Genomic DNA, 13555 nt, shown 5'->3' with positions numbered 1-13555 from the left:
ACATGGGTAAGGTGGGAAGCAAGAGAGTCCTGAAGAGGAGAGGCTATTTCTCTCTTGCTCAGAACATTGGCTCTGAAACTGGGACCCCTTGTTTGTCAGGAAGGTGGCTGGGGCTTAGTTGCTCCAGCCGAAAGGAGCGGGAACTGGGCTGGTGCAAGACCCTAGGGCTTCAGGTCCAAGAGGGTTTGAGAAACAGGAACCACAGGAGGGCAGGAGCCCTTAAAGGGTGTTTGTTGGCTCTGGACCTTGTTTGGAAACAGCCCAAGGCAAAGGAAGAAGGTAATACTATTTAGAGTAACCATGAAGGGTTACAGAACATTAGTACTTACTAAACTTGACTCATTTCAGAGACTTTGGGAAATGTGCTCAAAGGAAGAGGAGATACTGGGCTTGAATGCTGAGTGATATTTGCAGGGGTGGGGGGTGCTGAAGGGAAGGTTAACAAGGAAGTCCTCCCAGGTAGTCTCCAGACAGGAGTGAGAACAGTGGCTTGGTTGTTTAAGAGGAGGGAAGAGGCAAGTCATGAGTCAAACCCTATTTATTCTTACCCTGTCAATTTTCAAATTATTGCCGCTTATGGACATGTTGGAGTGTTGATTATAGATTTTGCTACTATAGAATTTATAAAGCACCTGCATGGGGCAGGTACAATGGGGATTGTCCTCCAGTTGAAAGCTTGGTCTGATAAAGCTAGGTCTGATATAAACCATTGATGTGGTTTCTCTGGAAAATTCTAACAATGGTCTCTGTTCTCTGGAGGCTCAAATCTAAAGCAAGATGACATATATTCATAAAACCTAGAAATGGAAGTGGAACCAAATACCAGAAGTGGCAGGAGTGCATGGTAGGCTCAGAGTCACTCAGGGAACTCTGGGTTAGGTGGAGCTTGGGTGGTGTCTTGCTGGTAGAGTAGGATTTGCGTTGGTAGAAGGTGGAAAGGAGGGAAGCACAGAGAAGGAGCATGGAGCTAACTGGCTGGGGATCTTTGAGGGCAAGGGGGGGTGTTACTGTTCATTTTTGTGTTCTTGAACTTATGCAGGGCCTGGCACTTTGGGAGTACTCTATCAATATTTGTTGAATTAAGTGATATTCTTGTAACACTTTAACTAGGCCTGGTATGTTAGGAAGCATGTGAAAAGTGCAGTCCATTATCAGAAAGAAAATTTCACTGATGAATGGTCACCCACCACAGGGAACCTGGGGGGAGTGCTTTCCTTTCCCCATTGAATTGTCAGCCAGCCCACTCCCAGGCTGCTGTAGGGTCCGTGAGTTCCTCCTAGCCCTTTCTCTGGGTCCCCTCAGTGCTGGCTCCCAGTCAGTTCCCTCTGTCTGGTTTTCTCCTCCAAGGACTTGAGGTGGGGTGTTGGGTCCTGGGTACCACAGGAGGGGGCTTTGTGTCCCTTTGGATCCATTGATCTAAAACACCCCCAGGACAGACTTTTTTCTTGTTAATATTGACAACTACTTAGAGCCCATCTGAAGAACATTATTTGTTTCAACACAGTCTCTCTGCTTTACAAAGCTCCCTCTTCAGGAAGGAGGTAAGGGGAAAGTGGGGAGAAAATACCATTCTGCCCCTATTTGGTTTCCTCACTCCACAGAGTACTTAGTAGACATTCAAAAACGTTTGTTGACTGATTCCATGATTCATGCTGCCCTAATAATTATTTATTCATACACCTATTCAGTAGACATTTGAGCACTGAATATGTGCCCAGGGTTTGCTAGGTAGTGGCTACCGAGAAGAAGAAGGTTTGAAATTGTCTTTGAGGGACTCTTACTAGACATGGAGACCGCCTGAGGGCTGCCCCAACTGCTCCGTTTCACAGAGCGGAAATTAAAACACAGGGAAGTTATATGATTTGTGCAACAGCATACAGTTCTGTTAGCCACAAAGCCACAGGACTAACATTCAAGTTTCCTGACCTGCTAGAATTTCTGTGGTGTGCAGCTGCCCATTGTCATACCTGTAGGTGTGGTGAGCTCTTGTAGGTGAGAGTGGACATTCAGAATGAGCCCACAAATGCCTTGGATTAACCAGAAGGAAATGTCTGACCCAACCATGACCATCTGGGACATTTGCATTATTACTATTTTATTTTTTTTCACATTGAACTTGAAATGAGGAAAACTGAGCCCAGAAACCAAGAGTGGAAGATTTTCACAGGGGATTGGCCCTTAAAAATCTGTGTCTACCTCTATTGAGGTATTTCCCACTGTACTGTGATGTTCTGACTTTGAACTGGGTTCCCTGCATAGCCCAGAGCTCAGTGAAGGCAGAGACCATCTGGTTCATCTTTGTGTCTCTGGCACATAGTACATAGCAGGCTCTAATAAATATTTCTTAAAAATAAAACTGAATATGGGGGGGTCTGGGTGGCTCAGTTGGTTGAGCATCCAACTCGATTTTGACTCAGGTTCTGATCTCAGGGTCTTGAGATCTAGCCCTGCGTCAGGCTCTATGCTCAGTGGGGGTCTACTTGAGATTCTCTCCCTCTGTCCCTACCCCCACTCTCTCTCTTTCTCTCAAAATAAAGAAATCTTTTTTGGGGGTGGGGGTTGGGGACAGCAAAACAAGGTTTATTGAGCGATAGCAAAGTGATAGTACAAAGCTCCCAAAGAAGAAGGGGACCCGAAAAGGTTGTCACGGGAGTTTCTAAGTCTAGGTTTTTTTTTTTTTTTTTTTTTTTTTTATTTATGATAGTCACAGAGAGAGAGAGAGAGAGAGAGGCAGAGACACAGGCAGAGAGAGAAGCAGGCTCCATGAACCGGGAGCCCAACGTGGGATTCGATCCTGGTCTCCAGGATCTGCCCTGGGCCAAAGGCAGGCGCCAAACCGCTGCGCCACGCAGGGATCCCCAAGTCTAGGGGTTTTTATGGGCTTGTTGACAGGCTGTTTTAATCTAATTAACCCTCCCTGTGTCTGTCATCCAATCAGGTTTTTGTCATCTACCTATCACATGGGGAAGGGTGGAGGGCTTCCTCCAGGGTGGTATAAAATTCTTTTAAGGGTGGTTTCCTCTTAAGGCAAGGACCCCTTGTCCCTGCCTGCCTTTCTAGCTGTTCATCATTCTCCACTCTGAAGAGGTAACCCTAACTGCTGTTAGGGAAAAAGGGCAATGACCGGTCTTAGCTACTTCCTGTTGGTCAGGGGCATTGGATGGGGTGGCAGTCAGTTCCTCTCATTCTGATCTATCAACGGGTCCCCTGTCGATATCTGGTTTGACTTCCATATGAAGCTCCATATGAATCATCATTTGGAGTTTGATGACCTTTATTCTGGAAGATATAAAGCAAGTTGGGGGCATTTAGGAGGCAAAGCCCAAAGCACCAATGCAAGACTGAGTACAGCCAAGGGTCCCGTGAGAGATGGAGGATGTTTTACTGTACTCCACTGTATGTACTGTGAGGGTGAAAGGAATGCAATAAGGAATATGGTTTTGATGGGATATAGGAAGAGTAACATTATCTGTGCCTTGTCACTTCAAGACTAGTTTGAGGTCCTCTCTGTGTTCACAGAGGGGTTTTGGTTCCTTGTTGTTAGGCCCCATTGGGGAGCAGGGTTTGACTCTGGAATGGTGGATCCAGGCTTCAAATTCAGGCACTTTGACTGCTATTAAAGTAGGTAAAACATTGTATGCAGGCCTTCCCTGACTGGCTCTAACAAGCTTCTGGTCCCCAGGGTAAAATGGGACAGGTTGGTTATTTTGGGGCTGGGAGTTGGGAAGCTCCTTGCAAAAGGGATGAAATGATTTATCAAATCAAAGACTCTTGTCTATCAGCAGGTCATTTACAAGGAAGAGTCTCCCATATAAGATCTCGAAGGGGCTCAACTCCTTTTTCATGGGGGTATTCCTAATTCGGAGTAAGGCAACAGGGAGTAGAGACATCCAATTTTGACTTGTTTCTTGTGCTACTTCATTTTTCCAAGGATTGAAGTCTTCAGGCACAGTGTAAGTAATAGATAATGCCCCAAACCTTAGATACTCCTTCTGTTATCACTCTGAAGGAGGTGGGGAGTCCAAACTGAAGGATTTACTAGTGCATTTATCATTTCTGAGGCTCTTTAGGTTATACAGGGGAAGGCCTCAACCCAGTATATGAAGGTATCTGCCCAAACCAGAAGGTACCTGTACCTATGCATTTTAGGCATGTGTGAAGTCCATTTGCCAGTCTCTCCCAGGGTAACTTCCTACTCGCTGTATACCTCTGGGGATTTGCAGATGGGAGAATGGGTTATTATTCATGTTTTTCCTGTCCTAGAGTTAGTTTTCATAGCTTTGGAAATCAAGAGAGCAGGAATGCCACCGCTGCCCCTAAAGTATATCGGTCAGCCACAAGCCACCAGATCTAGCTCTTTGCTTAAATATTCCATTGGCTGTTAGGCTGACCTTGAGCCTGTGTTAGAACACCCAGGGCCATTCCTTTTCTGTCACATACAAGTTGTAAGCCCTCCTGGTAGGAAGACTTAAAGCTGGAGCACTGAGTCAGGCTCTCTCGAGATTTTTTAAAAAGCTTTTTCTGACTCTGGATCTCACATTAATAGGTGGGTACCGGCTGTCTGGATGTCTTTCATCAACCTGTAGAGGGGGCATGCTATTCTCTATATCCTGGTATTTATGAGCAACAGTATCCTGTTATGCCCAAAAAACCTTTCCAACAAGGGAAAGTTCTGGGTTCCTTAAGGTGTATGGGAACAAGCACTGCTGTTAAGCCCTGACACACTTTAGCCCAAGTTGCCCAGACCTGATTAATATCAGCCTCCACAAAGGGGAGGCAACTGCTAGTCTACCCAGGGGCTATCAAGAGAGGTGTGGGGTTCTCAGGCATTAAGAAAGAGTGAGAGAAAATTAGATCTTCCCAGTTGTATCCCAGAAGGTGAGAAAAAAATATGACCATGGGTAGCCCAGTGATGCCCTTAACAACAACACTGCAGTTGGACAGTTGGCCTGGGGTGGAAAGTAGAACAGAAAATGTGGCTCCAGTATCAAGAAGGAAATTGACTGGCTTTCCTTCTATTTCCAGAATTACTTGAGGCTCTGGGTTCTTTGAGTGAGCTGTTTCAGAGGAACCACCACATAGCCAGGCACTATCAGTCCTGATCAGGGGCACTGGCCACTTGAGCCCTTGCAGACTGAGGTCCCCAAGGACATTCGAATTTCCAGTGTCCCTCTCCACAAGTGGGACAAGGGTTATAGGGCCTTGATTTTTGCCTTTGAAGGCGTTCTCACTTCCAGTGTCCTGGGAAGCTACAAGGATGGCATTTGGTGCCAGAACCTTGGGAGGCCAAGTTGGCAATGTCATGCAAGGTCACAACCAAAGCCTCAGAATGCATCTTCAGCTTCTGTTCCTTACTCTCCTCTTGGTCCCGATTGTAAAAGACCTGCTGGCAGTTTGTAAGAGGGTCCCTTTGAGGCCAACAGCCAACTTTTGCAATTTTTTCCCAAATATCTGGGGCTGATTGGGTCTTTCAGAATGATATCAGCCTCAGGAGAACCAAGGGAGATAGCTGTGTATTCAATGAGAGCCTCTCTCAATCTAAGAAAACTGTTGTGTTTTCTTATTTATTTATTTATATATTTTCTTTTTTTATTTTTTACTTTTGCTCTTGGGTTTTTCTCCTGAGTTTGGGTTACCAATAGACCCAGATATCCTTTACCAGAGACTTTGAAAGCTCTCTTAACAATTACCCATGAAAACTTTGAGACAGATGTAACTGACATTTTAATGTGAGCTTATTTGACCTTCAGCCAACTTAGATAGAATAAGTTTCATTCCCGGTTCGAAACCTTATCAGCTGGACAGATGAACAGACGCTATTTTTTTTCCCCCCTACTGAAGTGGGAATATGCAGTCCATATTGGGCTGGAGAAGGCAGGGAAATTTCCCTGAAACAAAAGGAGTTTTGGTAGCTGCTTTGGAATATTCTTTAAAGTCTCTGTCCCAAGGTAGACTAACCACAGTTGGCTCCAATTATAGCCATTAACCCAGGAAATGAATGAGGGGGAAGCTCCCATGTACTGCTCAATTCCTCTATGATGCAGGCTTGGAAGTGATGGCAATACCAGTTTCCAAGGGGATTGTTAGAATCCCAGCTGAGATCCTGAGAGGATCCCAAATGGGGTCTTGAGGAGGTAGAGCCTGGGCTCCAGTTGGAAACTAGAGCTACCCTTGGGCTCACTCATCCCTTGATCTCCATATCTTTCAGCAGTGACCAGAACCCCATGCATTTTTGTCTCGGAGGGGGTCTGTTTTAACAGAAGCATTACATCTTTCCAGGTTTGGAAAATTTTCTGAGGTTCCCCCTTTGTCTCAGGTCTTGTAGCAGCATTTCCCCTTGGTCCCCCCTCCAAGCATTACCTGTAAAGCCCTCAAGTGCAGGCAGGTAAGGGTTAGGGTAGACAGGTAAGAGGACCTGATCTTTTTTTTTTTTTTTTTAGCTTTCTTTAAGATTTTAATTTCATTGGGATGCCTGGGTGGCTCAGCAGTTGGGCGTCTGCCTTCGGTTCAGGACGTGATCCTGGAGTCCCGGGATCGAGTTCCATATCAGGCTTCCTGCATGGAGCCTGCTTCCCTCTCTGCCTGTGTCTCTGCCTCTCTCTCTCTCTCTCTCTGTGTGTCTCTCATGAATAAATCAATAAAATCTTTAAAAAAAGATTTTTATTTTTTAATTATTTTTAAAATTCTATTTTATTTAAATTCAATTTGCCAACATATAACACCCAGTGCTCATCTCATCATATGTCCTCCTTAATGCTTGTCACTCAGTTACCCCATCCCCCCACCACCTCTCCTTCTGTAACCCTTTGTTCACTTCTCAGAGTTAGGAGTCTCTCATGGTTTGTCTTCCTCTCTAATTTTTCCTCATTCAGTTGCCCCCCTTCCATTATGGTCCTTTTCATGATTTATTATATTCCACACATGAGTGAAATCATATGATAATTGTCTTTCTCTGATTGACTTATTTCACTCAACATAATATCCTCCAGTTCCATCCATGTTGATGTAAATGGTAGGTATTCGTCCTTTCTGGTGGCTGAGTAATATTCCATTGTGTATATACACCACATCTTTATCCATTCATCTGTCGAAGGACATTGTGGCTCCTTCCACAGTTTGGCTATTGTGAGCTTTGCTGCTATGAACATTGGGGTGCAAGTGTCCCTTTGTTTCAATACATCTGTATCTTTGGGTGTAAATACCCAGTAGTGCAATTTCTGGGTCATAGGGTAGCTCTATTTTTAACTTCTTGAGGAACGTCCACTTTGTTTTCCGGAGTAGCTGCACTAGCTTGCATTCCCACCAGCAGTGTGAGAGGGTTCCCCTTTCTCTCCATATCCTCGCCAACATTGTTGTTTCCTGTCTTGTAATTTTAGCCATTCTCAGGTGTAAAGTGGCATCTCATTGTGGTTTTGATTTGTATTTCCCTGATGACAAATGATATGGAGAAGGGGACCTGATCTTAAATCTGGATAAATTAATCTGGATCTACTTTTGATGTGAGTGTGGTGTTCCTTTGTTCCTCCCCATCCCCCACTGTACTGCCACCCCAGGGTTGGGGGGCGGTGGCCAGAATAGAGTAGCCAGGAGCCTGAGATCAATCCTACATTGCTGATATCAGAACAAAAGAAAATGAGCCACCTTTTTCCCAGTTAAAACTAGGAAGGCAAAGTCCCTCAGGTGGCCATGTCTCATTCTCCAACTTATATTGTGATCATGCCCCAGAACAAAAGAAAATGAATTGCAGCTTTGCCTGGTTAAAACCAAGAAGACTGGGCAGCCCGGGTGGCTCAGCGGTTTAGCACCGCCTTCAGCCCAGGGTGTGATCCTGGAGTCCCACATCGGGCTCCCTGCATGGAGCCTGCTTCTCCTGCCTGGTTCTCTGCCTCTCTCTCTCTCTGTGTTTCTCATGAATAAGTAATAAAATCTTGAAACAAACAAAAAAACCCCAGAAAGCATCTAAGTAAACAATATTGAGCTATTTATAGGTCTGATACTCCTCTGATAGCCTATAATGCCAGGAAGGGACTCTAAAGGAGTAAGGGTCTTGGTCAGGGAATTACCCATCTGCAAGAAGAGAGATAAAGGTATTCCTTACCTCAATTTCTAATAGTTGATCAGGGAGATGTGGGGGGAGAGGCAAAGGCATCCCTCATCTTAGTTCCTCCTCATCTTGTCCTGATAATCTGGCTCTAACTTCTCACGAGACTGACAGCCAGAGCCCCTGCCCTTTCTGTGAGGTGCTAGAAGTAGTCGTGCTTACCCAGGCTTGGCCCTGCCTCCAGAGAGCAACTCTGGTTTCCCCACCCTTAAGACTCCTTTAGAAGTCAATGGATATACTAGATTTCTTTTAGTAGACTTGTTCTGTCTGGCATAGCCACATGGAGGGACAAGGTGGGGCACCCAAGGAGGGGAAATCCACCTGGGATAACCCCTGATGGAACTGAAGATCAGGAGATCCCTTAGATACACCTTAGTTCTTTTGTTCTGCATGGCCATTCCTTCACATAAGTGGGGTAGCCAGTTGGAGGGGGAGTCCTGGTAATACCTGGAATAGGAGCCAGAAATAGGAGACCATTCCTCACAGTAATGGAACTGTGAGTGTGACCTCGTGGAGGCCACCCAAACCACTCTCAAGAGAATGTTTGGAGGACTGTTCTGGGCTTTCCCACTCATTCTCCTAGAGGAGGAATCAGCTGAGAAAAGAGTAGTAGAGGAGTTTCTCTTCAGATGCCTGGACAGGCAAGTAAGGTACCAGATCCCTGTGACAGCCTTCAAGTGTCCACCAAAGAGTAGCTTTGGTCAGGCCCTTCATTTCCTGCTTGGTTTTCCCTAGGTCCCTCACATCCAGTCATCTGCCCCGAAATGAGTTCTGAGTCCTCACCAAACTGACATTCTCAACTTCTGTTGGGGCATCAGTCAGAAAGGGGCTCAGAGAACCTGTCACCCGAGACTTGAAAATGGCAGCTGTGCTAATCGCTCTTACATGGCTGGCGGGTGCCCATTGTTTCAACAACAACAACAACAAAAAAAAAAAAATAGGGAGAGAGAGTGCGTGTGTGAGAGACCCTTGCTGCCCACTACTCACATTTAGTTGTTTTTAACAATGGGGGAGATCCCAGATGAGCCCTCATAAATGTTGCAGGATTTTTTTCTGCATCAGTGCCTACAGTTCTTGGTCACGCTGCTTCAAAGAGTGAAGAGGTAGACCAGACAAGAGTGGTGGGCAGCAAAGTAAGGTTTATTGAATGATAGCAAAGTGATAGTACAAAGCTTCCTAAAAGGGAGGGGACCGGAGAGAGTTGCCCTCAAAATGAATCTTTTTTTTTATTTAAAGATTTTATTTATTCATGAGAGATACAGAGGTAGAGAAGCAGGCTCCACGCAGGGAGCCCGACATGGGACTTGATCCCGGGACTCCAGGATCACGCCCCGGGCTGAAGGCAGGTGCCAAACCGCTGAGCCACACAGGGAATCCCCAAAATAAATCTTTTTTTTTTTTTTTAAACCTGAATAAAAGGTATATGCCAACAGAGGTGTGGGGTGACTGAGCCGCTGCACAAGTAGGAAAAACCAGTGTCATCAAATCAGCTGATGTGGCTTTCTAATACAGGTCTAGTGCCCAGAATGGGGAAGCAGGTAGTTCTGTGGCTCTGCTGCTTTGTATTCCTAGAATACAAAGTTTCCATTTTGCCAGACACACTTCCCTGGCCCACAGGAAAGGGAAGGGTTAGGAGAGTGTAGGGACTTCAGGATTGTCATTTGGGGGAGGTCTGTTTTGTGAAAAGGTGCTAGATATATTTCAGGGCTGATAGAGAGTAGGCCTCTGACTGGTGAGTATGCAGCAGACACATCTAGCTGAGGATGAGAAAGAGCTGTCACAGTCAAGTAAATTTCCTTGGAAAATTACAAGTTTACTGAGGGAGTTCACGCAGGGACTGGAAATCTGAAAATGTATCACAATGATTTTGTTGTTGCTTATGAAGGTTATAAGGGCAGAGCTTGGCTTGGAACTCAGGTTCCCGACTAATATCACATTTTATTAGGGAGGTTAAGTGCATTTACGGATTATGGCCACAAGATGGCAGCACTGCCCCACTGGTGTTTCCTAAGAATGCTACCCAGGCCTGAGCAAGTCTGTGGTGTTGGGCCAGCGGTGTTGGGATGAGGGAAAAATGAATAAATCAGACACAAGTGAAGTGAATAGGTAATTTTTTCCCCCTGTCAAGTGACAGAATTGAGGTGAGTCTGAAACCATTGCATTTTAGAACTGGAACATACTTTTTTAAAAAATAAAGATTTTATTTGAGAGGGTGAGCATGCTTGTGAGAGAGAGAGAAGAGAGAGAGAGAGAGAGAGAGAGAGAGAATGAGCTTGAGAGCACACAGGAGTGGAGGAAGGGCAGAGCGAGAGGGAGCACGGGGCTCCAGGCAGGGCTGGATCCCAAGACCCTGAAATCATGACCTGAGCCAAAGTCAGATGTTTAACCTACTGAACCACTCAGGCCCCTGGAACACACCTTAGAGAAGTGTCTCAAATTTTAATGTGTTTACAGATCACCTTGTTTAAGTACAGGTCAGATTCCTCTGGTTGGGCCTGGGATGCTACATTTCTTTTTTTTTTTTTAATTTTTATTTATTTATGATAGTCACAGAGAGAGAGAGAGAGAGAGGCAGAGACATAGGCAGAGGGAGAAGCAGGCTCCATGCACCGGGAGCCCGACGTGGGATTTGATCCTGGGTCTCCAGGATTGTGCCCTGGGCCAAAGGCAGGCGCCAAACTGCTGCGCCACCCAGGGATCCCGGATGCTGCATTTCTAATAAGCTTCTGAATGATGCTGTTGCTGCTGGTTGGTGGGCCACACTTTGAGTAGCAAAGCTTTAGTAGTTATTTAGGGATTAAGTCTCACTTCACCTAACTTATGGATAAGGAGAAACTGAAGTCCAGAGAGAGTATGTGAGTTGCCTAACAAAGTCATGACTTTAGCACAAAACTTTGTGCATTTAAACCCAAGATGATTCGTAGTCTATTTCTCATGAACTGTATCGTGTGGCCCCTCTTTGCTGTTGTTAGTGGCATCTCTTTGGTATAGGAATGCAGAATCTCGATTTTCGCCACTATCCCCTTTGGTCTTTGCTCAGGGCGTTGCTTTGGTTACTGTGTTACTCAAAATCTTCAGTGGCTCTTGTGTAACTACAAGATCAAGTTCCAATATCTCTGTCTAGTTTTCATCGCTGTACAACGTATAGTCCCACTTTGGCAAGCTTACATAACTTCCCTGTTTCTTTTTCTTTTTTAATTTTATTTTAATTAATTAATTAATTAATTAATTAATTTATGATAGTCACAGAGAGAGAGAGGGAGGCAGAGACATAGGCAGAGGGAGAAGCAGGCTCCATGCACCGGGAGCCCGATGTGGGATTCGATCCCAGGTCTCCAGGATCACACTCTGGGCCAAAGGCAGGCGCCAAACCGCTGCACCACCCAGGGATCCCCCCCTGTTTCTTAAACTTATTTTCCACCAGATTTGCTCTTCCTTGCTCTTCCTGTTCCCTAAACCACGTTCAGTCTTTTCTCAGTGGAGGTCCTCTCGGCATGGGCTTTGGAGTGAGACACACCTACTTTCTAATAATCTTAGATCCAACACCAACTTTGTCAAGTTACTTTCTCTTCCTGAGCATCAGCATCCTCTGAAATAACCCCATGAGGTGGTTGGGAGGGATAAATAAAATAACATGCAAACCCCTTCTCATTCCTGAAATCCCCCTCAAAATTAGCTTCTACAGTGGTGCCTGACACCTGGTTCCCCGTGCTGGTGTTTCTCATCGTCTCTGTGTCCCTAAGGCTTAACGATTCAAAGGCCTAACCTGAATCCTACCTCTTGTGAAACCTTTCCCAGCCATTCCTGATCTAGGTGACCCTGCCCTTTTGTAAATTATTTCACCTAAGTATTAGCATTTAACTATGTGCCAGGCTCTCAGTGAGACCCAGTAGAGAGGCTTGCCTCTATTACTTGGATTTGTAATAGTTGAGGGAAATTTAGTTACATTTTTTTTTCAGTGCTCTGTGAGTGTCATAGCTACCATCTCTTTTGTCACTTACTGCCTAGCAGCAGCTCCTCTGCACCAGCAGCACCAGATCCTGGTGATTTGTGAATACTTAGGGATAGTTCTCATCAGGGTCCTTCCTGCCTCTGGATTTGGGTTAAATTGGTGTTCCTTTTTGCATGTTATCAGATGCAAGGGAAGGGTTGATGAAATCTCTTTATGGAAACCTCAAGATAATAACGCTAAGGAAGTTGAGCATGGTATCATTGCTTCAATAACCTGGTGACAGGAGATGTGTACACTTTCCTATTTCATGAAATTTACAACAGGGTCCTTATTTACTTCAGAAGAGACAAAGGCCAAGTGGAGAGAGCAAGGTTAAGGCAGGTTGTGTAGCTCTGACTTAGATTCTGTGAATAGTTCATTCAGTTGTACCTGGTAGTGCTCTTCTTGCATATGTTCATATATTTATATCACATGATTTATAACTCTCCCTCAGTGGCAGCTCACATCAGGCTCATGACAGTAAAATTATATGGTGTGTGCCTTCTTTGCAGCAAAGGTTTCCTTGAAGTCTGGAGAGAAAACAGACCAGCAGGGCTGGACCCTTTACTTAGCATCCTGCCTTCTTTTTTTTTTATTGGACAGCAGTCTACTCAGTTGTCACTTTCTCAATCAGGGGATTTTTGGTCTTTCCTTTCCCCTACCATGGGTCCATGCCAAAGTCCAAAAATATTTATATTGTGCCTGGAACTGGCTGTTATTTTATTATTTTAGAAAGAGGCCTGAGGAATGGCTTCCTTATCGATTTCCAGGACTCTAATCTTCACTGTCTAAGCTGGTGGTTTCCAGCCCTGGATGCTGAAGAATCACTTGCAGTGCATTTATTTATTTTTTTTAAAGATTTTTATTTATTTATTCATGAGAGACACAGAGAGAGAAAGCCAGAGACATAGGCAGAGAGAGGCAGGGAGCCCGATGTGGGACTCAATCCCAGGACTCCAGGATCACGCCCTGGGCCAAAGACAGGCACTTAACCGCTTAGCTACCCATGCGTCCCTCCTGGAGTGCATTTAAAACCTACCAGTGTCCATGTCTTTTGCCCATTTCATGATTGGATTGTTTGTTTCTTTGGTGTTGAGTTTAATAAGTTCTTTATAGATCTTGGAAACTAGCCCTTTATCTGATATGTCATTTGCAAATATCTTCTCCCATTCTGTAGGTTGTCTTTGAGTTTTGTTGACTGTATCCTTTGCTGTGCAAAAGCTTCTTATCTTGATGAAGTCCCAATAGTTCATTTTTGCTTTTGTTTCTTTTGCCTTCGTGGATGTATCTTGCAAGAAGTTACTATGGCCGAGTTCAAAAAGGGTGTTGCCTGTGTTCTTCTCTAGGATTTTGATGGAATCTTGTCTCACATTTAGATCTTTCATCCATTTTGAGTTTATCTTTGTGTATGGTGCAAGAGAGTGGTCTAGTTTCATTCTTCTGCATGTGGATGTCCAATTTTC

At 44.9% G+C, this 13555-nt stretch overlaps 1 long non-coding RNA gene across 1 annotated transcript in view; it reads left to right on the top strand.

The window, feature by feature from the left end:
* LOC112645384 (uncharacterized) overlaps positions 1–13555 on the top strand; it is a 206574-nt gene that overhangs the window by 21363 nt on the left and 171656 nt on the right. The gene's annotated exons all lie outside the window — the stretch shown is intronic.

Source organism: Canis lupus, chromosome 1, assembly GCF_003254725.2.
Source record: "Canis lupus dingo isolate Sandy chromosome 1, ASM325472v2, whole genome shotgun sequence".
Taxonomy (NCBI): domain Eukaryota; kingdom Metazoa; phylum Chordata; class Mammalia; order Carnivora; family Canidae; genus Canis; species Canis lupus.
Note: the sequence above shows the minus strand (reverse complement) of the source record. Positions and strands in the feature narration are given on the sequence as shown.